The following is a 28,000-nucleotide window of genomic DNA, read 5'->3' as shown; positions in this document are numbered from 1 at the left end:
GTGCCTTAGTTGTGTCCAAAACTCTTTTAACCTTTCTTTTAAGTAAGTGGTTTCCCAGTAGGCCCGAGTCCGAGGACCATACAATGCCCTAGTTCTGTCAAAAACTCTTTTAATCTTTCTTTTAAGTAGTTGGTTTCCCCACAGGCCCGAGTCCGAGGATAATACAGCGCCTTGGTTATTTCGAAAACTCTTTTAAGTAGTTGGTTTCCCCATAGGCCCGAGTCCGAGGACCATACAATGCCTTAGTTCTGTCCAAAACTCTTTAAATCATTCTTTTAATTAGTTGGTTTCCCCATAGGATCGAGTCCGACGTACATACAGTGCCTTGGTTGTGTCGAAAACTCTTTTAAGTAGTTGGTTTCCCCATAGGCCCGAGTCCGAGGAACATACAATGCCTTAGTTCTGTCCAAAACTCTTTTAATCTCACTTTTAAGTGGTTGGTTTGCCTATAGGCCCGAGTCCGAGGACCATACAGTACCTTGGTTTTGTCCAAAACTCTTTTAATCTTTCTTTTAAGTAGTTGGTTTCCCCGTAGGCCCGAGTCTGAGGATAATACAATGCCTTGGTTCTGTCCAAAACACTTTTAAGTAGTTGGTTTCCCCATAGGCCAAGTCCGAGGACCATACAATGCCTTGGTTCTATCTAGAACTCTTTTAATCTCTCTTTTAAGTGGTTGGTTTGTCCATAGGCCCGAGTCCGAGGACCATACAGTGCCTTGGTTCTGTCCAAAACTCTTTTAAGTAGTTGGTTTCTCCATAGGTCGACTCCGAGGACCATACAATGCCTTGGTTCTGTCCAGAACTCTTTTAATCTTTCTTTTAAGTAGTTGGTTTCCACATAGGCCCGAGTCCGAGGACCATACAGTGCCTTGGTTCTGTCCAAAACCCTTTTAAGTAGTTGGTTTCCCCAAAGGCTTGAGTCCGAGGACCATACAGTGCCTTGGTTCTATCCAAAATTCTTTTAATCTTTCTTTTAAGTAGTTGGTTTCCCCATAGGCCCGAGTCCGAGGATAATACAGTGCCTTGGTTATTTCCAAAACTCTTTTAAGTAGTTGGTTTCCCCAAAGGCCCGAGTCCGAGGACCAAACAATGCCTTAGTTCTATCCAAAACTCTTTTAATCTTTCTTTTAAGTAGTTGGTTTCCCCATAGGCACGAGTACGACGATAATCCAGCGCCTTGGTTCTGTCCAGATCTCTTTTATGTAGTTGGTTTCCCCATGGGCTTGAGTCCGAGGACCATACAGTGCCTTGGTTCTGTCCAAAACTCTTTTAAGTAGTTGGTTTCCCCATAGGTCAAGTCCGAGGACCATACAATTCCTTGGTTCTGTCCAGAACTCTTTTAATCTTTCTTTTAAGTAGTTGGTTTCCCCATAGGCCCGAGTCCGAGGGCCATATAGTGCCTCGGTTCTATCCAAAACCTTTTTAAGTAGTTGGTTTCCACATAGGCTTGAGTCCAAGGACCATACAGTGCCTTGGTTCTGTCCAAAACTCTTTTAATCTTTCTTTTAAGTAGTTGGTTTCCCAATAGGGCTGAGTCCGAGGATAATACAGGGCCTTGTTTATGTCCAAAACTCTTTTAAGTAGTCGGTTTCCACACAGGCTTGAGTTCGAGGACCATACAGTGCCTTGGTTCTGTCCAAAACTCTTTTAATCTTTCTTTTAAGTAGTTGGTTTCCCTGTAGGCCCAAGTCCGAGGATAATACAGTGCCTTGGTTATGTCCAAAACTCATTTAAGTAGTTGGTTTCCCCATAGGCTTGAGTCCGAGGACCATATAGTGCCTTGGTTCTGTCCAAAACTCCTTTAATCTTTCTTTTAATTAAGTGGTTTCCCCATAGGCTTGAGTCCGAGGACCATATAGTGCCTTAGTTGTGTCCAAAACTCTTTTAACCTTTCTTTTAAGTAAGTGGTTTCCCAGTAGGCCCGAGTCCGAGGACCATACAATGCCCTAGTTCTGTCAAAAACTCTTTTAATCTTTCTTTTAAGTAGTTGGTTTCCCCATAGGCCCGAGTCCGAGGATAATACAGCGCCTTGGTTATTTCGAAAACTCTTTTAAGTAGTTGGTTTCCCCATAGGCCCGAGTCCGAGGACCATACAATGCCTTAGTTCTGTCCAAAACTCTTTAAATCATTCTTTTAATTAGTTGGTTTCCCCATAGGATCGAGTCCGACGTACATACAGTGCCTTGGTTGTGTCGAAAACTCTTTTAAGTAGTTGGTTTCCCCATAGGCCCGAGTCCGAGGAACATACAATGCCTTAGTTCTGTCCAAAACTCTTTTAATCTCACTTTTAAGTGGTTGGTTTGCCTATAGGCCCGAGTCCGAGGACCATACAGTACCTTGGTTTTGTCCAAAACTCTTTTAATCTTTCTTTTAAGTAGTTGGTTTCCCCGTAGGCCCGAGTCTGAGGATAATACAATGCCTTGGTTCTGTCCAAAACACTTTTAAGTAGTTGGTTTCCCCATAGGCCAAGTCCGAGGACCATACAATGCCTTGGTTCTATCTAGAACTCTTTTAATCTCTCTTTTAAGTGGTTGGTTTGTCCATAGGCCCGAGTCCGAGGACCATACAGTGCCTTGGTTCTGTCCAAAACTCTTTTAAGTAGTTGGTTTCTCCATAGGTCGACTCCGAGGACCATACAATGCCTTGGTTCTGTCCAGAACTCTTTTAATCTTTCTTTTAAGTAGTTGGTTTCCACATAGGCCCGAGTCCGAGGACCATACAGTGCCTTGGTTCTGTCCAAAACCCTTTTAAGTAGTTGGTTTCCCCAAAGGCTTGAGTCCGAGGACCATACAGTGCCTTGGTTCTATCCAAAATTCTTTTAATCTTTCTTTTAAGTAGTTGGTTTCCCCATAGGCCCGAGTCCGAGGATAATACAGTGCCTTGGTTATTTCCAAAACTCTTTTAAGTAGTTGGTTTCCCCAAAGGCCCGAGTCCGAGGACCAAACAATGCCTTAGTTCTATCCAAAACTCTTTTAATCTTTCTTTTAAGTAGTTGGTTTCCCCATAGGCCCGAGTACGACGATAATACAGCGCCTTGGTTCTGTCCAGAACTCTTTTATGTAGTTGGTTTCCCCATGGGCTTGAGTCCGAGGACCATACAGTGCCTTGGTTCTGTCCAAAACTCTTTTAAGTAGTTGGTTTCCCCATAGGTCAAGTCCGAGGACCATACAATTCCTTGGTTCTGTCCAGAACTCTTTTAATCTTTCTTTTAAGTAGTTGGTTTCCCCATAGGCCCGAGTCCGAGGGCCATATAGTGCCTCGGTTCTATCCAAAACCTTTTTAAGTAGTTGGTTTCCACATAGGCTTGAGTCCAAGGACCATACAGTGCCTTGGTTCTGTCCAAAACTCTTTTAATCTTTCTTTTAAGTAGTTGGTTTCCCAATAGGGCTGAGTCCGAGGATAATACAGGGCCTTGTTTATGTCCAAAACTCTTTTAAGTAGTCGGTTTCCACACAGGCTTGAGTTCGAGGACCATACAGTGCCTTGGTTCTGTCCAAAACTCTTTTAATCTTTCTTTTAAGTAGTTGGTTTCCCTGTAGGCCCAAGTCCGAGGATAATACAGTGCCTTGGTTATGTCCAAAACTCATTTAAGTAGTTGGTTTCCCCAAAGGCCCGAGTCCGAGGACCAAACAATGCCTTAGTTCTATCCAAAACTCTTTTAATCTTTCTTTTAAGTAGTTGGTTTCCCAATAGGGCTGAGTCCGAGGATAATACATGGCCTGGTTTATGTCCAAAACTCTTTTAAGTAGTCGGTTTCCACACAGGCTTGAGTTCGAGGACCATACAGTGCCTTGGTTCTGTCCAAAACTCTTTTAATCTTTCTTTTAAGTAGTTGGTTTCCCCGTAGGCCCAAGTCCGAGGATAATACAGTGCCTTGGTTATGTCCAAAACTCATTTAAGTAGTTGGTTTCCCCATAGGCTTGAGTCCGAGGACCATATAGTGCCTTGGTTCTGTACAAAACCCTTTTAAGTTGTTGGTTTCTGCATAGGCTTGAGTCCTAGGACCATACAGTGCCTTGGTTCTGTCCAAAACACTTTTAATCTTTCTATGAAGTAGTTGGATTCCCCATAGGCCCAAGTCCGAGAATAATACAGTGGCTTGGTTATTTCCAAAACACTTTTAAGTAGTTGGTTTCCCCATAGGCCCGAGTCCGAGGACCACACAATGCCTTAGTTCTATCCAAAACTCTTTTAATCTTTCTTTTAAGTAGTTGGTTTCCCCATAGGCCCGAGTCCGACGATAATACAGCACCTTGGTTCTGTCCAAAACTCTTTTAAGTAGTTGGTTTCCCCATAGGCTTGGGTCCGAGGACCATACAGTGCCTTGGTTCTGTCCAAAACTCTTTTAAGTAGTTGGTTTCCCCATAGTCTTCACTCCGGGGACCATACAGTGCCTTGGTTCTGTACAAAACTCTTTTAAGTAGTTCGTTTCCCCATAGTCTTGAGTCCGAGGACCATATAGTGCCTTGGTTGTGTCGAAAACTCTTTTAATCTTTCTTTTAAGTAAGTGGTTTCCCCGTAGGCCCGAGTCCGAGGACCATACAATGCCTTAGTTCTGTCCAAAACTCTTTTAATCTTTTTTTTAAGTAGTTGGTTTCCCCGTAGGCCCGAGTTCGAGGATAATACAGTGCCTTGGTTATGTCCAAAACTCTTTTAAGTAGTTGGTTTCCCCATAGGCTTGTGTCCGAGGACCATATAGTGCCTTGGTTCTTTCCAAAACTCTTTTAATCTTTCTTTTAAGTAAGTGGTTTCGCCGAAGGCCCGAGTCCGAGGACCATACAATGCCTTCGTTCTGTCCAAAACTCTTTTAATCTTTCTTCTAAGTAGTTGGTTTCCCTATTGGTCCGAGTCCGACGATAATACAGCGCCTTGGTTCTGTCCAAAACTCTTTTAAGTAGTTGGTTTCCCTATGGGCTTGAGTCCGAGGGCCATACAGTGCCTTGGTTCTGTCCAAAACTCTTTTAATCTTTCTTTTTAGTAGTTGGTTTCCCCGTAGGCCCGAGTCCGAGAATAATGCAGTGCCTTGGTTATATCCATAACTATTTTAAGTAGTTGGTTTCCCAATAGGCCCGAGTCCGAAGACCATACAATGCCTTAGTTCAGTCCAAAACTCTTTTAATCTTTCTTTTAAGTAGTTGGTTTCCAGATAGGCCCGAGTCCGAGGATCATACAGTGCCTTGGTTCTGTCCAAAACTCTTTTAAGTAGTTGGTTTCCCCATAGTCTTCACTCCGGGGACCATACAGTGCCTGGGTTCTGTCCAAAACTCTTTTAAGTAGTTGGTTTCCCCATAGGCTTGAGTCCGAGGACCATATAGTGCCTTGGTTGTGTCCAAAACTCTTTTAATCATTCTTTTAAGTAAGTGGTTTCCCCGTAGGCCCGAGTCCGAGGACCATACAATGCCTTAGTTCTGTCCAAAACTCTTTTAATCTTTCTTTTAAGTAGTTGGTTTCCCCATAGGCCCGAGTCCGAGGATAATACAATGCCTTTGTTATTTCGAAAACTCTTTTAAGTTGTTGGTTTCCCCATAGGCCCCAGTCCGAGGACCATACAATGCCTTAGTTCTGTCCAAAACTATTTTAATCTTTCTTTTAAGTAGTTAGTTTCCCCATAGGATCGAGTCCGACGTTAATACAGTGCCTTGGTTGTGTCGAAAACTCTTTTAAGTATTTGGTTTCCCCATAGGCCCAAGTCCGAGGACCATACAATGCCTTAGTTCTGTCCAAAACTCTTTTAATCTTTCTTTTAAGTAGTTGGTTTCCCCGTAGGCCCGAGTCCGAGGATAATACAGTGCCTTGGTTATGTCCAAAACTCTTTTAAGTAGTTGGTTTCCCCATAGGCCCGAGTCCGAGGACCATACAATGCCTTAGTTCTGTCCAAAACTCTTTTAATCTTTCTTTTAAGTAGTTGGTATCCCTATAGGCCCGAGTCCGAGGGCCATATAGTGCCTTGGTTCTGTACAAAACCCTTTTAAGTTGTTGGTTTCTGCATAGGCTTGAGTCCGAGGACCATAAAGTGCCTTGGTTCTGTCCAAAACACTTTTAATCTTTCTTTGAAGTAGTTGGATTCCCCATAGGCCCAAGTCCGAGGATAATACAGTGGCTTGGTTATTTCCAAAACACTTTTAAGTAGTTGGTTTCCCCATAGGCCTGAGTCCGAGGACCATATAATGCCTTAGTTCTAGCCAAAACTCTTTTAATCTTTCTTTTAAGTAGTTGGTTTCCCCATAGGCCCGAGTCCGACGATAATACAGCACCTTGGTTCTGTCCAGAACTCTTTTAAGTAGTTGGTTTCCCCATGGGCTTGAGTCTGAGGACCATACAGTGCCTTGGTTCTGTCCAAAACTCTTTTAAGTAGTTGGTTTCCCCATAGTCTTCACTCCGGGGACCATACAGTGCCTTGGTTCTGTACAAAACTCTTTTAAGTAGTTCGTTTCCCCATAGTCTTGAGTCCGAGGACCATATAGTGCCTTGGTTGGGTCCAAAACTCTTTTAATCTTTCTTTTAAGTAAGTGGTTCCCCCGTAGGTCCGAGTCCGAGGACCATACAATGCCTTAGTTCTGTCCAAAACTCTTTTAATCTTGTTTTTAAGTAGTTGGTTTCCCCGTAGGCCCGAGTTCGAGGATAATACAGTGCCTTGGTTATGTCCAAAACTCTTTTAAGTAGTTCGTTTCCCCATAGGCTTGTGTCCGAGGATAATACAGCGCCTTGGTTCTGTCCAAAACTCTTTTAAGTAGTTGGTTTCCCTATGGGCTTGAGTCCGAGGACCATACAGTGCCTTGGTTCTGCCCAAAACTCTTTTAATCTTTCTTTTTAGTAGTTGGTTTCCCCGTAGGCCCGAGTCCGAGGATTATACAGTGCCTTGGTTATGTCCAAAACTCATTTAAGTAGTTGGTTTCCCCATAGATTTTAGTCCGAGGACCATATAGTGCCTTGGTTCTGTTCAAAACTCTTTTAATCTTTCTTTTAAGTAAGTGCTTTCCCCATGGGCTTGAGTCCGAGGACCATATTGTGCCTTGGTTGTGTCCAAAACTCTTTAAATCTTTCTTTTAATTAAGTGGTTTCCCCATAGGCCCGAGTCCGAGGACCATATAGTGCCTTGGTTGTGTCCAAAACTCTGTTAATCTTTCTTTTAAGTAAGTGCTTTCCCCATGGGCTTGAGTCCGAGGACCATATTGTGCCTTGGTTGTGTCCAAAACTCTTTTAATCTTTCTTTTAATTAAGTGGTTTCCCCATAGGCCCGAGTCCGAGGACCATATAGTGCCTTGGTTGTGTCCAAAACTCTTTTAATCTTTCTTTTAATTAAGTGGTTTCCCCATAGGCCCGAGTCCGAGGACCATATAGTGCCTTGGTTGTGTCCAAAACTCTTTTAATCTTTCTTTTAAGTAAGTGGTTTCCCCATAGGCCCGAGTCCGAGGATAACACAGTGCCCTGGTTATTTCGAAAACTCTTTTAAGTAGTTGGTTTCCCATAGGCCCGAGTCCAAGGACCATACAATGCCTTAGTTCTGTCCAAAACTCTTTTAATCTTTCTTTTAAGTAGTTGGTTTCCACATAGGATCGAGTCCGACGTAAATACAGTGCCTTGGTTGTGTCGAAAACTCTTTTAAGTAGTTGGTTTCCCCATAGGCCCGAGTCCGAGGACCATACAATGCCTTAGTTCTGTCCAAAACTCTTTTAATCTTTCTTTTATGTAGTTGGTATCCCTATAGGCCCGAGTCCGAGGGCCATATAGTGCCTTGGTTCTGTACAAAACACTTTTAAGTTGTTGGTTTCTGCATAGGCTTGAGTCCGAGGACCATACAGTGCCTTGGTTCTGTCCAAAACAATTTTAATCTTTTTTTGAAGTAGTTGGATTCCCTATAGGCCCAAGTCCGAGGATAATACAGTGGCTTGGTTATTTCCAAAACACTTTTAATTAGTTGGTTTCCCCATAGGCCCGAGTCCGAGGACCATACAATGCCTTAGTTCTATCCAAAACTCTTTTAATCTTTCTTTTAAGTAGTTGGTTTCCCCATAGGCCCGAGTCCGACGATAATACAGCACCTTGGTTCTGTCCAGAACTCTTTTAAGTAGTTGGTTTCCCCATAGGCTTGAGTCCGAGGACCATACAGTGCCTTGGTTCTGTCCAAAAATCTTTTAAGTAGTTGGTTTCCCCATAGTCTTCACTCCGGGGACCATACAGTGCCTTGGTTCTGTACAAAACTCTTTTAAGTAGTTCGTTTCCCCATAGTCTTGAGTCCGAGGACCATATAGTGCCTTGGTTGTGTCCAAAACTCTTTTAATCTTTCTTTTAAGTAAGTGGTTTCCCCGTAGGCCCGAGTCCGAGGACCATACAATGCCTTAGTTTTGTCCAAAACTCTTTTAATCTTTTTTTTAAGTAGTTGGTTTCCCCGTAGGCCCGAGTCCGAGGATAATACAGTGGCTTGGTTATTTCCAAAACACTTTTAAGTAGTTGGTTTCCCCATAGGCCCGAGTCCGAGGACCATATAATGCCTTAGTTCTATCCAAAACTCTTTTAATCTTTCTTTTAAGTAGTTGGTTTCCCCATAAGCCCGAGTCCGACGATAATACAGCACCTTGGTTCTGTCCAGAACTCTTTTAATCTTTCTTTTAAGTAGTTGGTTTCCCCATAGGCCCGAGTCCGAGGGCCATATAGTGCCTCGGTTCTATCCAAAACCTTTTTAAGTAGTTGGTTTCCACATAGGCTTGAGTCCAAGGACCATACAGTGCCTTGGTTCTGTCCAAAACTCTTTTAATCTTTCTTTTAAGTAGTTGGTTTCCCTTTAGGCCCAAGTCCGAGGATAATACAGTGCCTTGGTTATGTCCAAAACTCATTTAAGTAGTTGGTTTCCCCAAAGGCCCGAGTCCGAGGACCAAACAATGCCTTAGTTCTATCCAAAACTCTTTTAATCTTTCTTTTAAGTAGTTGGTTTCCCAATAGGGCTGAGTCCGAGGATAATACATGGCCTGGTTTATGTCCAAAACTCTTTTAAGTAGTCGGTTTCCACACAGGCTTGAGTTCGAGGACCATACAGTGCCTTGGTTCTGTCCAAAACTCTTTTAATCTTTCTTTTAAGTAGTTGGTTTCCCCGTAGGCCCAAGTCCGAGGATAATACAGTGCCTTGGTTATGTCCAAAACTCATTTAAGTAGTTGGTTTCCCCATAGGCTTGAGTCCGAGGACCATATAGTGCCTTGGTTCTGTACAAAACCCTTTTAAGTTGTTGGTTTCTGCATAGGCTTGAGTCCTAGGACCATACAGTGCCTTGGTTCTGTCCAAAACACTTTTAATCTTTCTATGAAGTAGTTGGATTCCCCATAGGCCCAAGTCCGAGAATAATACAGTGGCTTGGTTATTTCCAAAACACTTTTAAGTAGTTGGTTTCCCCATAGGCCCGAGTCCGAGGACCACACAATGCCTTAGTTCTATCCAAAACTCTTTTAATCTTTCTTTTAAGTAGTTGGTTTCCCCATAGGCCCGAGTCCGACGATAATACAGCACCTTGGTTCTGTCCAAAACTCTTTTAAGTAGTTGGTTTCCCCATAGGCTTGGGTCCGAGGACCATACAGTGCCTTGGTTCTGTCCAAAACTCTTTTAAGTAGTTGGTTTCCCCATAGTCTTCACTCCGGGGACCATACAGTGCCTTGGTTCTGTACAAAACTCTTTTAAGTAGTTCGTTTCCCCATAGTCTTGAGTCCGAGGACCATATAGTGCCTTGGTTGTGTCGAAAACTCTTTTAATCTTTCTTTTAAGTAAGTGGTTTCCCCGTAGGCCCGAGTCCGAGGACCATACAATGCCTTAGTTCTGTCCAAAACTCTTTTAATCTTTTTTTTAAGTAGTTGGTTTCCCCGTAGGCCCGAGTTCGAGGATAATACAGTGCCTTGGTTATGTCCAAAACTCTTTTAAGTAGTTGGTTTCCCCATAGGCTTGTGTCCGAGGACCATATAGTGCCTTGGTTCTTTCCAAAACTCTTTTAATCTTTCTTTTAAGTAAGTGGTTTCGCCGAAGGCCCGAGTCCGAGGACCATACAATGCCTTCGTTCTGTCCAAAACTCTTTTAATCTTTCTTCTAAGTAGTTGGTTTCCCTATTGGTCCGAGTCCGACGATAATACAGCGCCTTGGTTCTGTCCAAAACTCTTTTAAGTAGTTGGTTTCCCTATGGGCTTGAGTCCGAGGGCCATACAGTGCCTTGGTTCTGTCCAAAACTCTTTTAATCTTTCTTTTTAGTAGTTGGTTTCCCCGTAGGCCCGAGTCCGAGAATAATGCAGTGCCTTGGTTATATCCATAACTATTTTAAGTAGTTGGTTTCCCAATAGGCCCGAGTCCGAAGACCATACAATGCCTTAGTTCAGTCCAAAACTCTTTTAATCTTTCTTTTAAGTAGTTGGTTTCCAGATAGGCCCGAGTCCGAGGATCATACAGTGCCTTGGTTCTGTCCAAAACTCTTTTAAGTAGTTGGTTTCCCCATAGTCTTCACTCCGGGGACCATACAGTGCCTGGGTTCTGTCCAAAACTCTTTTAAGTAGTTGGTTTCCCCATAGGCTTGAGTCCGAGGACCATATAGTGCCTTGGTTGTGTCCAAAACTCTTTTAATCATTCTTTTAAGTAAGTGGTTTCCCCGTAGGCCCGAGTCCGAGGACCATACAATGCCTTAGTTCTGTCCAAAACTCTTTTAATCTTTCTTTTAAGTAGTTGGTTTCCCCATAGGCCCGAGTCCGAGGATAATACAATGCCTTTGTTATTTCGAAAACTCTTTTAAGTTGTTGGTTTCCCCATAGTCTTCACTCCGGGGACCATACAGTGCCTGGGTTCTGTCCAAAACTCTTTTAAGTAGTTGGTTTCCCCATAGGCTTGAGTCCGAGGACCATATAGTGCCTTGGTTGTGTCCAAAACTCTTTTAATCATTCTTTTAAGTAAGTGGTTTCCCCGTAGGCCCGAGTCCGAGGACCATACAATGCCTTAGTTCTGTCCAAAACTCTTTTAATCTTTCTTTTAAGTAGTTGGTTTCCCCATAGGCCCGAGTCCGAGGATAATACAATGCCTTTGTTATTTCGAAAACTCTTTTAAGTTGTTGGTTTCCCCATAGGCCCCAGTCCGAGGACCATACAATGCCTTAGTTCTGTCCAAAACTATTTTAATCTTTCTTTTAAGTAGTTAGTTTCCCCATAGGATCGAGTCCGACGTTAATACAGTGCCTTGGTTGTGTCGAAAACTCTTTTAAGTATTTGGTTTCCCCATAGGCCCAAGTCCGAGGACCATACAATGCCTTAGTTCTGTCCAAAACTCTTTTAATCTTTCTTTTAAGTAGTTGGTTTCCCCGTAGGCCCGAGTCCGAGGATAATACAGTGCCTTGGTTATGTCCAAAACTCTTTTAAGTAGTTGGTTTCCCCATAGGCCCGAGTCCGAGGACCATACAATGCCTTAGTTCTGTCCAAAACTCTTTTAATCTTTCTTTTAAGTAGTTGGTATCCCTATAGGCCCGAGTCCGAGGGCCATATAGTGCCTTGGTTCTGTACAAAACCCTTTTAAGTTGTTGGTTTCTGCATAGGCTTGAGTCCGAGGACCATACAGTGCCTTGGTTCTGTCCAAAACACTTTTAATCTTTCTTTGAAGTAGTTGGATTCCCCATAGGCCCAAGTCCGAGGATAATACAGTGGCTTGGTTATTTCCAAAACACTTTTAAGTAGTTGGTTTCCCCATAGGCCGGAGTCCGAGGACCATATAATGCCTTAGTTCTAGCCAAAACTCTTTTAATCTTTCTTTTAAGTAGTTGGTTTCCCCATAGGCCCGAGTCCGACGATAATACAGCACCTTGGTTCTGTCCAGAACTCTTTTAAGTAGTTGGTTTCCCCATGGGCTTGAGTCTGAGGACCATACAGTGCCTTGGTTCTGTCCAAAACTCTTTTAAGTAGTTGGTTTCCCCATAGTCTTCACTCCGGGGACCATACAGTGCCTTGGTTCTGTACAAAACTCTTTTAAGTAGTTCGTTTCCCCATAGTCTTGAGTCCGAGGACCATATAGTGCCTTGGTTGGGTCCAAAACTCTTTTAATCTTTCTTTTAAGTAAGTGGTTCCCCCGTAGGTCCGAGTCCGAGGACCATACAATGCCTTAGTTCTGTCCAAAACTCTTTTAATCTTTTTTTTAAGTAGTTGGTTTCCCCGTAGGCCCGAGTTCGAGGATAATACAGTGCCTTGGTTATGTCCAAAACTCTTTTAAGTAGTTCGTTTCCCCATAGGCTTGTGTCCGAGGATAATACAGCGCCTTGGTTCTGTCCAAAACTCTTTTAAGTAGTTGGTTTCCCTATGGGCTTGAGTCCGAGGACCATACAGTGCCTTGGTTCTGCCCAAAACTCTTTTAATCTTTCTTTTTAGTAGTTGGTTTCCCCGTAGGCCCGAGTCCGAGGATTATACAGTGCCTTGGTTATGTCCAAAACTCATTTAAGTAGTTGGTTTCCCCATAGATTTTAGTCCGAGGACCATATAGTGCCTTGGTTCTGTTCAAAACTCTTTTAATCTTTCTTTTAAGTAAGTGCTTTCCCCATGGGCTTGAGTCCGAGGACCATATTGTGCCTTGGTTGTGTCCAAAACTCTTTAAATCTTTCTTTCAATTAAGTGGTTTCCCCATAGGCCCGAGTCCGAGGACCATATAGTGCCTTGGTTGTGTCCAAAACTCTGTTAATCTTTCTTTTAAGTAAGTGCTTTCCCCATGGGCTTGAGTCCGAGGACCATATTGTGCCTTGGTTGTGTCCAAAACTCTTTTAATCTTTCTTTTAATTAAGTGGTTTCCCCATAGGCCCGAGTCCGAGGACCATATAGTGCCTTGGTTGTGTCCAAAACTCTTTTAATCTTTCTTTTAATTAAGTGGTTTCCCCATAGGCCCGAGTCCGAGGACCATATAGTGCCTTGGTTGTGTCCAAAACTCTTTTAATCTTTCTTTTAAGTAAGTGGTTTCCCCATAGGCCCGAGTCCGAGGATAACACAGTGCCCTGGTTATTTCGAAAACTCTTTTAAGTAGTTGGTTTCCCATAGGCCCGAGTCCAAGGACCATACAATGCCTTAGTTCTGTCCAAAACTCTTTTAATCTTTCTTTTAAGTAGTTGGTTTCCACATAGGATCGAGTCCGACGTAAATACAGTGCCTTGGTTGTGTCGAAAACTCTTTTAAGTAGTTGGTTTCCCCATAGGCCCGAGTCCGAGGACCATACAATGCCTTAGTTCTGTCCAAAACTCTTTTAATCTTTCTTTTATGTAGTTGGTATCCCTATAGGCCCGAGTCCGAGGGCCATATAGTGCCTTGGTTCTGTACAAAACACTTTTAAGTTGTTGGTTTCTGCATAGGCTTGAGTCCGAGGACCATACAGTGCCTTGGTTCTGTCCAAAACAATTTTAATCTTTTTTTGAAGTAGTTGGATTCCCTATAGGCCCAAGTCCGAGGATAATACAGTGGCTTGGTTATTTCCAAAACACTTTTAATTAGTTGGTTTCCCCATAGGCCCGAGTCCGAGGACCATACAATGCCTTAGTTCTATCCAAAACTCTTTTAATCTTTCTTTTAAGTAGTTGGTTTCCCCATAGGCCCGTGTCCGACGATAATACAGCACCTTGGTTCTGTCCAGAACTCTTTTAAGTAGTTGGTTTCCCCATAGGCCTGAGTCCGAGGACCATACAGTGCCTTGGTTCTGTCCAAAAATCTTTTAAGTAGTTGGTTTCCCCATAGTCTTCACTCCGGGGACCATACAGTGCCTTGGTTCTGTACAAAACTCTTTTAAGTAGTTCGTTTCCCCATAGTCTTGAGTCCGAGGACCATATAGTGCCTTGGTTGTGTCCAAAACTCTTTTAATCTTTCTTTTAAGTAAGTGGTTTCCCCGTAGGCCCGAGTCCGAGGACCATACAATGCCTTAGTTTTGTCCAAAACTCTTTTAATCTTTTTTTTAAGTAGTTGGTTTCCCCGTAGGCCCGAGTCCGAGGATAATACAGTGGCTTGGTTATTTCCAAAACACTTTTAAGTAGTTGGTTTCCCCATAGGCCCGAGTCCGAGGACCATATAATGCCTTAGTTCTATCCAAAACTCTTTTAATCTTTCTTTTAAGTAGTTGGTTTCCCCATAAGCCCGAGTCCGACGATAATACAGCACCTTGGTTCTGTCCAGAACTCTTTTAAGTAGTTGGTTTCCCCATAGGCTTGAGTCCGAGGACCATACAGTGCCTTGGTTCTGTCCAAAACTCTTTTAAGTTGTTGGTTTCCCTATGGGCTTGAGTCCGAGGACCATACAGTGCCTTGGTTCTGTCCAAAACTCTTTTAATCTTTCTTTTTAGTAGTTGGTTTCCCCGTAGGCCCGAGTCCGAGGATAATACAGTGCCTTGGTTATGTCCAAAACTCATTTAAGTAGTTGGTTTCCCCATAGATTTGAGTCCGAGGACCATATAGTGCCTTGGTTCTGTCCAAAACTCTTTTAATCTTTCTTTTAAGTAAGTGGTTTCCCCATAGGCTGGAGTTCGAGGACCATATTGTGCCTTGGTTGTGTCCAAAACTCTTTTAATCTTTCTTTTTAGTAGTTGGTTTCCCCGTAGGCCCGAGTCCGAGGATAATACAGTGCCTTGGTTATTTCGAAAACTCTCTAAGTAGTTGGTTTCCCCATAGGCCCGAGTCCGAGGACCATACAATGCCTTAGTTCTGTCCAAAACTCTTTTAATCTTTCTTTTAAGTAGTTGGTTTCCACATAGGATCGAGTCCGACGTAAATACAGTGCCTTGGTTGTGTCGAAAATTCTTTTAAGTAGTTGGTTTCCCCATAGGCCCGAGTCCGAGGACCATACAATGCCTTAGTTCTGTCCAAAACTCTTTTAATCTTTCTTTTAAGTAGTTGGTATCCCTATAGGCCCGAGTCCGAGGGCCATATAGTGCCTTGGTTCTGTACAAAACACTTTTAAGTTGTTGGTTTCTGCATAGGCTTGAGTCCGAGGACCATACAGTGCCTTGGTTCTGTAAAAAACAATTTTAATCTTTCTTTGAAGTAGTTGGATTCCCCATAGGCCCAAATCCGAGGATAATACAGTGGCTTGGTTATTTCCAAAACACTTTAAAGTAGTTGGTTTCCCCATAGGCCCGAGTCCGAGGACCATACAATGCCTTAGTTCTATCCAAAACTCTTTTAATCTTTCTTTGAAGTAGTTGGTTTCCCCATAGGCCCGAGTCCGACGATAATACAGCACCTTGGTTCTGTCCAGAACTCTTTTAAGTAGTCGGTTTCCCCACAGGCTTGAGTCCGAGGACCATACAGTGCCTTGGTTCTGTCCAAAACTCTTTTAAGTAGTTGGTTTCCCCATAGTCTTCACTCCGGGGACCATACAGTGCCTTGGTTCTGTACAAAACTCTTTTAAGTAGTTCGTTTCCCCGTAGTCTTGAGTCCGAGGACCATATAGTGCCTTGGTTGTGTCCAAAACTCTTTTAATCTTTCTTTAAAGTAAGTGGTTTCCCCGTAGGCCCGAGTCCGAGGACCATACAATGCCTTAGTTCTGTCCAAAACTCTTTTAATCTTTTTTTTAAGTAGTTGGTTTCCCCGTAGGCCCGAGTTCGAGGATAATACAGTGCCTTGGTTATGTCCAAAACTCTTTTAAGTAGTTGGTTTCTCCATAGGCTTGTGTCCGAGGACCATATAGTGCCTTGGTTCTGTCCAAAACTCTTTTAATCTTTCTTTTAAATAAGTGGTTTCGCCGTAGGACTGAGTCCGAGGACCATACAATGCCTTCGTTCTGTCCAAAACTCTTTTAATCTTTCTTCTAAGTAGTTGGTTTCCCTATTAGCCCGAGTCCGACGATAATACAGCGCCTTGGTTCTGTCCAAAACTCTTTTAAGTAGTTTGTTTCCCTATGGGCTTGAGTCCGAGGACCATACAGTGCCTTGGTTCTGTCCAAAATTCTTTTAATCTTTCTTTTTAGTAGTTGGTTTCCCCGTAGGCCCGAGTCCGAGAATAATGCAGTGCCTTGGTTATGTCCATAACTATTTTAAGTAGTTGGTTTCCCAATAGGCCCGAGTCCGAAGACCATACAATGTCTTAGTTCAGTCGAAAACTCTTTTAATCTTTCTTTTAAATAGTTGGTTTCCCGATAGGCCCGAGTCCGAGGATCATACAGTGCCTTGGTTCTGTCCAAAACTCTTTTAAGTAGTTGGTTTCCCCATAGTCTTCACTCCGGGGACCATACAGTGCCTTGGTTCTGTCCAAAACTCTTTTAAGTAGTTGGTTTCCCCATAGGCTTGAGTCCGAGGACCATATAGTGCCTTGGTTGTGTCCAAAACTCTTTTAATCATTCTTTTAAGTAAGTGGTTTCCCCGTAGGCCCGAGTCCGAGGACCATACAATGCCTTAGTTCTGTCCAAAACTCTTTTAATCTTTCTTTTAAGTTGTTGGTTTCCCCATGGGCCCCAGTCCGAGGACCATACAATGCCTTAGTTCTGTCCAAAACTCTTTTAATCTTTCCTTTAAGTAGTTGGTTTCCCCATAGGATCGAGTCCGACGTTAATACAGTGCCTTGGTTGTGTCGAAAACTCTTTTAAGTAGTTGGTTTCCCCATAGGCCCGAGTCCGAGGACCATACAATGCCTTAGTTCTGTCCAAAACTCTTTTAATCTTTCTTTTAAGTAGATTGTTTCCCCGTAGGCCCTAGTCCGAGGATAATACAGTGCCTTGGTTATGTCCAAAACTCTTTTAAGTAGTTGGTTTCCCCATAGGCCCGAGTCCGAGGACCATGCAATGCCTTAGTTCTGTCCAAAACTCTTTTATTCTTTCTTTTAAGTAGTTGGTATCCCTATAGGCCCGAGTCCGAGCGCCATATAGTGCCTTGGGTCTGTACAAAACCCGTTTAAGTTGTTGGTTTCCGCATAGGCTTGAGTCCGAGGACCATACAGTGCCTTGGTTCTGTCCAAAACACTTTTAATCTTTCTTTGAAGTAGTTGGATTCCCCATAGGCCCAAGTCCGAGGATAATACAGTGGCTCGGTTATTTCCAAAACACTTTTAAGTAGTTGGTTTCCCCATAGGCCCGAGTCCGAGGACCATATAATGCCTTAGTTCTATCCAAAACTCTTTTAATCTTTCTTTTAAGTAGTTGGTTTCCCCATAGGCCCGAGTCCGACGATAATACAGCACCTTGGTTCTGTCCAGAACTCTTTTAAGTAGTTGGTTTCCCCATAGGTTGAGTCCGAGGACCATACAGTGCCTTGGTTCTGTCCAAAACTCTTTTAAGTAGTTCGTTTCCCCATAGTCTTGAGTCCGAGGACCATATAGTGCCTTGGTTGTGTCCAAAACTCTTTTAATCTTTCTTTTAAGTAAGTGGTTTCCCCGTAGGTCCGAGTCCGAGGACCATACAATGCCTTAGTTCTGTCCAAAACTCTTTTAATCTTTTTTTTAAGTAGTTGGTTTCCCCGTAGGCCCGAGTTCGAGGATAATACAGTGCCTTGGTTATGTCCAAAACTCTTTTAAGTAGTTGGTTTCCCCATAGGCTTGTGTCCGAGGACCATATAGTGCCTTGGTTCTGTCCAAAACTCTTTTAATCTTTCTTTTAAGTAAGTGGTTTCGCCGTAGGCCCGAGTCCGAGGACCATACAATGCCTTCATTCTGTCCAAAACTCTTTTAATCTTTCTTCTAAGTTGTTGGTTTCCCTATAGGCCCGAGTCCGACGATAATACAGCGCCTTGGATCTGTCCAAAACTCTTTTAAGTAGTTGGTTTCCCTATGGGCTTGAGTCCGAGGACCATACAGTGCCTTGGTTCTGTCCAAAACTCTTTTAATCTTTCTTTTTAGTAGTTGGTTTCCCCGTAGGCCCAAGTCCGAGGATAATGCAGTGCCTTGGTTATGTCCATAACTATTTTAAGTAGTTGGTTTCCCAATAGGCCCGAGTCCGAAGACCATACAATGCCTTTGTTCAGTCCAAAACTCTTTTAATCTTTCTTTTAAGTAGTTGGTTTCCCGATAGGCCCGAGTCCGAGGATCATACACTGCCTTGGTTCTGTCCAAAACTCTTTTAAGTAGTTGGTTTCCCCATAGTCTTCACTCTGGGGACCATACTGTGCCTTGGTTCTGTCGAAAACTCTTTTAAGTAGTTGGTTTCCCCATAGGCTTGAGTCCGAGGACCATATAGTGCCTTGGTTGTGTCCAAAACTCTTTTAATCATTCTTTTAAGTAAGTGGTTTCCCCGTAGGCTCGAGTCCGAGGACCATACAATGCCTTAGTTCTGTCCAAAACTCTTTTAATCTTTCTTTTAAGTAGTTGGTTTCCCCATAGGCCCGAGTCCGAGGATAATACAGTGCCTTGGTTATTTCGAAAACTCTTTTAAGTTGTTGGTTTCCCCATAGGCCCCAGTCCGAGGACCATACAATGCCTTAGTTCTGTCCAAAACTCTTTTAATCTTTCTTTTAAGTAGTTAGTTTCCCCATAGGATCGAGTCCGACGTTAATACAGTGCCTTGGTTGTGTCGAAAACTCTTTTAAGTAGTTGGTTTCCCCATAGGCCCGAGTCCGAGGACCATACAATGCCTTAGTTCTGTCCAAAACTCTTTTAATCTTTCTTTTAAGTAGTTGGTTTCCCAATAGGCCCGAGTCCGAGGATAATACAGTGCCTTGGTTATGTCCAAAACTCTTTTAAGTAGTTGGTTTCCCCATAGGCCCGAGTCCGAGGACCATGCAATGCCTTAGTTCTGTCCAAAACTCTTTTAATCTTTCTTTTAAGTAGTTGGTATCCCTATAGGCCCGAGTCCGAGGGCCATATAGTGCCTTGGTTCTGTACAAAACCCTTTTAAGTTGTTGGTTTCTGCATAGGCTTGAGTCCGAGGACCATACAGTGCATTGGTTCTGTCCAAAACACTTTTAATCTTTCTTTGAAGTAGTTGGATTCCCCATAGGCCCAAGTCCGAGGATAATACAGTGGCTTGGTTATTTCCAAAACACTTTTAAGTAGTTGGTTTCCCCATAGGCCCGAGTCCAACGATAATACAGCACCTTGGTTCTATCCAGAACTCTTTTAAGTAGTTGGTTTCCCCATAGGCTTGAGTCCGAGGACCATACAGTGCCTTGGTTCTGTCCAAAACTCTTTTAAGTAGTTCGTTTCCCCATAGTCTTGACTCCGAGGACCATATAGTGCCTTGGTTGTGTCCAAAACTCTTTTAATCTTTCTTTTAAGTAAGTGGTTTCCCCGTAGGTCCGAGTCCGAGGACCATACAATGCCTTAGTTCTGTCCAAAACTCTTTTAATCTTTTTTTTAAGTAGTTGGTTTCCCCGTAGGCCCGAGTTCGAGGATAATACAGTGCCTTGGTTATGTCCAAAACTCTTTTAAGTAGTTGGTTTCCCCATAGGCTTGTGTCCGAGGACCATATAGTGCCTTGGTTCTGTCCAAAACTTTTTTAATCTTTCTTTTAAGTAAGTGGTTTCGCCGTAGGCCCGAGTCCGAGGACCATACAATGCCTTCATTCTGTCCAAAACTCTTTTAATCTTTCTTCTAAGTTGTTGGTTTCCCTATAGGCCCGAGTCCGACGATAATACAGCGCCTTGGATCTGTCCAAAACTCTTTTAAGTAGTTGGTTTCCCTATGGGCTTGAGTCCGAGGACCATACAGTGCCTTGGTTCTGTCCAAAACTCTTTTAATCTTTCTTTTTAGTAGTTGGTTTCCCCGTAGGCCCGAGTCCGAGGATAATGCAGTGCCTTGGTTATGTCCATAACTATTTTAAGTAGTTGGTTTCCCAATAGGCCCGAGTCCGAGGACCATACAATGCCTTAGTTCTGTCCAAAACTCTTTTAATCTTTCTTTTAAGTAGTTGGTTTCCCCGTAGGCCCGAGTCCGAGGATAATACAGTGCCTTGGTTATGTCCAAAACTCTTTTAAGTAGTTGGTTTCCCCATAGGCCCGAGTCCGAAGACCATGCAATGCCTTAGTTCTGTCCAAAACTCTTTTAATCTTTCTTTTAAGTAGTTGGTATCCCTATAGGCCCGAGTCCGAGGGCCATATAGTGCCTTGGTTCTGTACAAAACCCTTTTAAGTTGTTGGTTTCTCCATAGGCTTGAGTCCGAGGACCATACAGTGCCTTGGTTCTGTCCAAAACACTTTTAATCTTTCTTTGAAGTAGTTGGATTCCCCATAGGCCCAAGTCCGAGGATAATACAGTGGCTTGGTTATTTCCAAAACACTTTTAAGTAGTTGGTTTCTCCATAGGCCCGAGTCCGAGGACCATATAATGCCTTAGTTCTATCCAAAACTCTTTTAATATTTCTTTTAAGTAGTTGGTTTCCCCATAGGCCCGAGTCCGACGATAATACAACACCTTGGTTCTGTCCAGAACTCTTTTAAGTAGTTGGTTTTCCCATAGGCTTGAATCCGAGGACCATACAGTGCCTTGGTTCTGTCCAAAACTCTTTTAAGTAGTTCGTTTCCCCATAGTCTTGAGTCCGAGGACCATATAGTGCCTTGGTTGTGTCCCAAACTCTTTTAATCTTTCTTTTAAGTAAGTGGTTTCCCCGTAGGTCCGAGTCCGAGGACCATACAATGCCTTAGTTCTGTCCAAAACTATTTTAATCTTTTTTTTAAGTAGTTGGTTTCCCCGTAGGCCCGAGTTCGAGGATAATACAGTGCCTTGGTTATGTCCAAAACTCTTTTAAGTAGTTGGTTTCCCCATAGGCTTGTGTCCGAGGACCATATAGTGCCTTGGTTCTGTCCAAAACTCGTTTAATCTTTCTTTTTAGTAGTTGGTTTCCTCGTAGGCCCGAGTGCGAGGATAATGCAGTGCCTTGGTTATGTCCATAACTATTTTAAGTAGTTGGTTTCCCAATAGGCCCGAGTCCGAAGACGATACAATGCCTTAGTTCTGTCCAAAAATCTTTTAATCTTTCTTTTAAGTAAGTGGTTTCGCCGTAGGCCCGAGTCCGGGGACCATACAATGCCTTCGTTCTGTCCAAAACTTTTTTAATCTTTCTTCTAAGTAGTTGGTTTCCCTATAGGCCCGAGTCCGACGATAATACAGCGCCTTGGTTCTGTCCAAAACTCTTTTAAGTAGTTGGTTTCCCTATGGGCTTGAGTCCGAGGACCATACAGTGCCTTGGTTCTGTCCAAAACTCGTTTAATCTTTCTTTTTAGTAGTTGGTTTCCCCGTAGGCCCGAGTGCGAGGATAATGCAGTGCCTTGGTTATGTCCATAACTATTTTAAGTAGTTGGTTTCCCAATAGGCCCGAGTCCGAAGACGATACAATGCCTTAGTTCAGTCCAAAACTCTTTTAATCTTTCTTTTAAGTAGTTGGTTTCCCGATAGGCCCGAGTCCGAGGATCATACAGTGCCTTGGTTCTGTCCAAAACTCTTTTAAGTAGTTGGTTTCCCCATAGTCTTCACTCCGGGGACCATACAGTGCCTTGGTTCTGTCCAAATCTCTTTTAAGTAGTTGGTTTCCCCATAGGCTTGAGTCTGAGGACCATATAGTGCCTTGGTTGTGTCCAAAATTCTTTTAATCATTCTTTTAAGTAAGTGGTTTCCCCGTAGGCCCGAGTCCGAGGACCATACAATGCCTTAGTTCTGTCCAAAACTCTTTTAATCTTTCTTTTAAGTAGTTGGTTTCCCCATAAGCCCGAGTCCGAGGATAATACAATGCCTTGGTTATTTCGAAAACTCTTTTAAGTTGTTGGTTTCCCCATAGGCCCCAGTCCGAGGACCATACAATGCCTTAGTTCTGTCTAAAACTCTTTTAATCTTTCTTTTAAGTAGTTGGTTTCCCCATAGGATCGAGTCCGACGTTAATACAGTGCCTTGGTTGTGTCGAAAACTCTTTTAAGTAGTTGGTTTCCCCATAGGCCCGAGTCCGAGGACCATACAATGCCTTCCTTCTGTCCAAAACTCTTTTAATCTTTCTTTTAAGTAGTTGGTTTCCCCGTAGGCCCGAGTCCGAGGATAATGCAGTGCCTTGGTTATGTCCAAAACTCTTTTAAGTAGTTGGTTTCCCCATAGGCCCGAGTCCGAGGACCATACAAGGCCTTAGTTCTGTCCAAAATTCTTTTAATCTTTCTTTTAAGTAGTTGGTTTCCCGATAGGCCCGAGTCCGAGGATCATACAGTGCCTTGGTTCTGTCAAAAACTCTTTTAAGTAGTTGGTTTCCCCATAGTCTTCACTCCGGGGACCATACAGTGCCTTGGTTCTGTCCAAAACTCTTTTAAGTAGTTGGTTTCCCCATTGGCTTGAGTCCGAGGACCATATAGTGCCTTGGTTGTGTCCAAAACTCTTTTAATCTTTCTTTTAAGTAAGTGGTTTCCCCGTAGGCCCGAGTCCGAGGACCATACAATGCCTTAGTTCTGTCCAAAACTCTTTTAATCTTTCTTTTAAGTTGTTGGTTTCCCCATAGGCCCGAGTCCGAGGATAATACAGTGCCTTGGTTATTTCCAAAACTCTTTTAAGTAGTTGGTTTCCCTATAGGCCGAGTCCAAGGACCATACAACACCTTGGTTCTGTCCAGAACTCTATTAATCTTTCTTTTAAGTGGTTGGTTTCCCCATAGGCCCGAGTCTGGGGACCATATAGTGCCTTAGTTCTGTCCAAAACCCTTTTAAGTAGTTGGTTTCCCCATAGGCTTGAGTCCGAGGACCACACAGTGCCTTAGTTCTGTCCAAAACTCTTTTAATCTTTCTTTTAAGTAGTTGGTTTCCCAGTAGGCCCGAGTCCGAGGATAATACAGTGCCTTGGTTATGTCCAAAACTCTTTTAAGTAGGTGGTTTCCCCAAAGGCCCGAGTCCGAGGACCATAAAATGCCTTAGTTCTGTCCAAAACTATTTCAATCTTTCTTTTATGTAGCTGGTTTCCCGATAGGCCCGAGTCCGAGGATCATACAGTGCCTTGGTTCTGTCCAGAACTCTTTTAAGTAGTTGGTTTCCCCATAGTCTTGAGTCCGGGGACCATACAGTGCCTTGGTTCTGTCCAAAACTCTTTTAAGTAGTTGGTTTCCTCATAGGCCCGAGTCCGAGGATCATCCAGTGCCTTGGTTCTGTCTAAAACTCTTTTAAGTAGTTGGTTTCCCATAGGCATGAGTCCGAGGACTATTCTGTCCAAAACTCTTTTAGGTAGTTGGTTTCCCCATAGGCTTGAGTCCGAGGACCATACACTACCTTGGTTCTGTCCAAACTCAATTAAGTAGTTGGTTTCCCTATAAACCCGAGTCCGAGGACCACACATTGCCTTGGTTTTTTCTAGAACTCTTTTAATCTTTCTTTCAAGTAGTTGGTTTCCCCACAGGCCCGAGTCCGAGGATCATACAGTGCCTAGGTTCTGTCCAAAACTCTTTTCAGTAGTTGGTTTCCCTATAGGCTCGAGTCCGAGGACCATACAATGCCTTGGTTCTGTCAAAAACCCTTTTAAGTAGTTGGTTTCCCCACAGTCTTGAGTCCAAGGACCATACAGTGCCTGGGTTCAGTCCAAAACTCTTTTAATCTTTCTTTTAAGTAGTTGGTTTCCCAATAGGGCTGAGCCCGAGGATAATACAGGTCCTTGGTTATGTCCAAAACTCTTTTAAGTAGTTGGTTTCCCCATAGGCTTGAGTCCGAGGACCATACAGTGCCTTGGTTCTGTCCAAAACTCTTTTAATCTTTCTTTTAAGTAGTTGGTTTCCCCGTAGGCCCAAGTCCTAGGATAATACAGTGCCTTGGTAATGTCCAAAACTCATAGAAGTAGTTGGTTTCCCCATAGTCTTCACTCCGGGGACCATACAGTGCCTTGGTTCTGTCCAAAACTCTTTTAAGTAGTTGGTATTCCCATTGGCTTGAGTCCGAGGACCATATAGTGCCTTGGTTGTGTCCAAAACTCTTTTAATCTTTCTTTTAAGTAAGTGGTTTCCCCGTAGGCCCGAGTCCGAGGACCATACAATGCCCTAGTTCTGTCCAAAACTCTTTTAATCTTTCTTTTAAGTAGTTGGTTTCCCCATTGGCCCGAGTCCGAGGATAATACAGTGCCTTGGTTATTTCGAAAACCCTTTTAAGTAGTTGGTTTCCCCATACGCCCGAGTCCGAGGACCATACAATGCCTTAGTTTTGTCCAAAACTCTTTTAATCTTTCTTTTAAGTAGTTGGTTTCCCCATAGGATCGAGTCCGACGTAAATACAGCACCTTGGTTCTGTCCAGAACTTTTTTAAGTAGTTGGTTTCCCCATGGGCTTGAGTCCGAGGACCATATAGTGCCTTGGTTATGTCCAAAACTCATTTAAGTAGTTGGTTTCCCAATAGGCTTGAGTCCGAGGACCATATAGTGCCTTGGTTCTGTCCAAAACTCTTTTAATCTTTCTTTTAATTAAGTGGTTTCCCCATAGGCTTGAGTCCGAGGACCATATAGTGCCTTGGTTGTGTCCAAAACTCTTTTAATCTTTCTTTTAAGTAATTGGTTTCCCCGTAGGCCTGAGTCCGAGGACCATACAATGCCCTAGTTCTGTCTAAAACTCTTTTAATCTTTCTTTTAAGTAGTTGGTTTCCCAATAGGCCCGAGTCCGAGGATAATACAGTGCCTTGGTTATGTCAAAAACTCTTTTAAGTAGTTGGTTTCCCCATACGCCCGAGTCCGAGGACCATACAATGCCTTAGTTCTGTCCAAAACTCTTTTAATCTTTCTTTTAAGTAGTTGGTTTCCCCATAGGATCGAGTCCGACGTAAATACAGCGCCTTGGTTCTGTCCAGAACTCTTTTAAGTAGTTGGTTTCCCCATGCGCTTGAGTCCGAGGACCATATAGTGCCTTGGTTATGTCCAAAAATCATTTAAGTAGTTGGTTTCCCCATAGGCTTGAGTCCGAGGACCATATAGTGCCTTGGTTCTATCCAAAACTCTTTTAATCTTTCTTTTAATTAAGTGGTTTCCCCATATGCTTGAGTCCGAGGACCATATAGTGCCTTGGTTGTGTCCAAAACTCTTTTAATCTTTCTTTTTAGTAATTGGTTTCCCCGTAGGCCTGACTCCGAGGACCATACAATGCCCTAGTTCTGTCCAAAACTCTTTTAATCTTTCTTTTAAGTAGTTGGTTTCCCAATAGGCCCGAGTCCGAGGATAATACAGTGCCTTGGTTATGTCGAAAACACTTTTAAGTAGTTGGTTTCCCCATACGCCCGAGTCCGAGGACCATACAATGCCTTAGTTCTGTCCAAAACTCTTTTAATCTTTCTTTTAAGTAGTTGGTTTCCCCATAGGATCGAGTCCGACGTAAATACAGCGCCTTGGTTCTGTCCAGAACTCTTTTATGTAGTTGGTTTCCCCATGGGCTTGAGTCAGAGGACCATATAGTGCCTTGGTTATGTTCAAAATTCATTTAAGTAGTTGGTTTCCCCATAGGCTTGAGTCCGAGGACCATATAGTGCCTTGGTTCTATCCAAAACTCTTTTAATCTTTCTTTTAATTAAGTGGTTTCCCCATAGGCTTGAGTCCGAGGACCATATAGTGCCTTGGTTGTGTCCAAAACTCTTTTAATCTTTCTTTTAAGTAATTGGTTTCCCCGTAGGCCTGACTCCGTGGACCATACAATGCCCTAGTTCTGTCCAAAACTCTTTTAATCTTTCTTTTAAGTAGTTGGTTTCCCAATAGGCCCGAGTCCGAGGATAATTCAGTGCCTTGGTTATGTCGAAAACTCTTTTAAGTAGTTGGTTTCCCCATACGCCCGAGTCCGAGGACCATACAATGCCTTAGTTCTGTCCAAAACTCTTTTAATCTTTCTTTTAAGTAGTTGGTTTCCCCATAGGATCGAGTCCGACGTAAATACAGCGCCTTGGTTCTGTCCAGAACTCTTTTAAGTAGTTGGTTTCCCCATGCGCTTGAGTCCGAGGACCATATAGTGCCTTGGTTATGTCCAAAAATCATTTAAGTAGTTGGTTTCCCCATAGGCTTGAGTCCGAGGACCATATAGTGCCTTGGTTCTATCCAAAACTCTTTTAATCTTTCTTTTAATTAAGTGGTTTCCCCATATGCTTGAGTCCGAGGACCATATAGTGCCTTGGTTGTGTCCAAAACTCTTTTAATCTTTCTTTTTAGTAATTGGTTTCCCCGTAGGCCTGACTCCGAGGACCATACAATGCCCTAGTTCTGTCCAAAACTCTTTTAATCTTTCTTTTAAGTAGTTGGTTTCCCAATAGGCCCGAGTCCGAGGATAATACAGTGCCTTGGTTATGTCGAAAACACTTTTAAGTAGTTGGTTTCCCCATACGCCCGAGTCCGAGGACCATACAATGCCTTAGTTCTGTCCAAAACTCTTTTAATCTTTCTTTTAAGTAGTTGGTTTCCCCATAGGATCGAGTCCGACGTAAATACAGCGCCTTGGTTCTGTCCAGAACTCTTTTATGTAGTTGGTTTCCCCATGGGCTTGAGTCAGAGGACCATATAGTGCCTTGGTTATGTTCAAAATTCATTTAAGTAGTTGGTTTCCCCATAGGCTTGAGTCCGAGGACCATATAGTGCCTTGGTTCTATCCAAAACTCTTTTAATCTTTCTTTTAATTAAGTGGTTTCCCCATAGGCTTGAGTCCGAGGACCATATAGTGCCTTGGTTGTGTCCAAAACTCTTTTAATCTTTCTTTTAAGTAATTGGTTTCCCCGTAGGCCTGACTCCGTGGACCATACAATGCCCTAGTTCTGTCCAAAACTCTTTTAATCTTTCTTTTAAGTAGTTGGTTTCCCAATAGGCCCGAGTCCGAGGATAATTCAGTGCCTTGGTTATGTCGAAAACTCTTTTAAGTAGTTGGTTTCCCCATACGCCCGAGTCCGAGGACCATACAATGCCTTAGTTCTGTCCCAAACTCTTTTAATCTTTCTTTTAAGTAGTTGGTTTCCCCATAGGATCGAGTCCGACGTAAATACAGCGCCTTGGTTCTGTCCAGAACTCTTTTAAGTAGTTGGTTTCCCCATGGGCTTGAGTCCGAGGACCATATAGTGCCTTGGTTATGTCCAAAACTCATTTAAGTAGTTGGTTTCCCCATAGGCTTGAGTCCGAGGACCATATAGTGCCTTGGTTCTGTCCAAAACTCTTTTAATCTTTCTTTTAATTAAGTGGTTTCCCCATAGGCTTGAGTCCGAGGACCATACAATGCCCTAGTTCTGTCCAAAACTCTTTTAATCTTTCTTTTAAGTAGTTGGTTTCCCAATAGGCCCGAGTCCGAGGATAATACAGTGCCTTGGTTATGTCGAAAACTCTATTAAGTAGTTGGTTTCCCCATAGGCCCGAGTCCGAGGACCATACAATGCCTTAGTTCTGTCCAAAACTCTTTTAATCTTTCTTTTAAGTAGTTGGTTTCCCCGTAGGCCCGAGTCCGACGATAATACAGCGCCTTGGTTCTGTCCAGAACTCTTTTAAGTAGTTGGTTTCCCATGGGCTTGAGTCCGAGGACCATACAGTGCCTTGGTTCTGTCCAAAACTCTTTTAAGTAGTTGGTTTCCCCATAGGTCGAGTCCGAGGACCATACAATGCCTTAGTTCTGTCCAAAACTCTTTTAATCTTTCTTTTAAGTTGTTGGTTTCCCTATAGGCCCGAGTCCGAGGGCCATATAGTGCCTTGGTTCTGTCCAAAACCCTTTTAAGTAATTGGTTTCCCCGTAGGCCTGAGTCCGAGGACCATACAATGCCCTAGTTCTGTCCAAAACTCTTTTAATCTTTCTTTTAAGTAGTTGGTTTCCCAATAGGCCCGAGTCCGAGGATAATACAGTGCCTTGGTTATGTCGAAAACTCTATTAAGTAGTTGGTTTCCCCATAGGCCCGAGTCCGAGGACCATACAATGCCTTAGTTCTGTCCAAAACTCTTTTAATCTTTCTTTTAAGTAGTTGGTTTCCCCGTAGGCCCGAGTCCGACGATAATACAGCGCCTTGGTTCTGTCCAGAACTCTTTTAAGTAGTTGGTTTCCCATGGGCTTGAGTCCGAGGACCATACAGTGCCTTGGTTCTGTCCAAAACTCTTTTAAGTAGTTGGTTTCCCCATAGGTCGAGTCCGAGGACCATACAATGCCTTAGTTCTGTCCAAAACTCTTTTAATCTTTCT

This window comes from Quercus robur, chromosome 4 (genome assembly GCF_932294415.1).
Source record: "Quercus robur chromosome 4, dhQueRobu3.1, whole genome shotgun sequence".
In the NCBI taxonomy this organism is placed as follows: Eukaryota; Viridiplantae; Streptophyta; class Magnoliopsida; order Fagales; family Fagaceae; genus Quercus; species Quercus robur.
The sequence above is the reverse complement of the archived record's forward strand: the minus strand, read 5'-3'. Positions refer to the sequence as shown.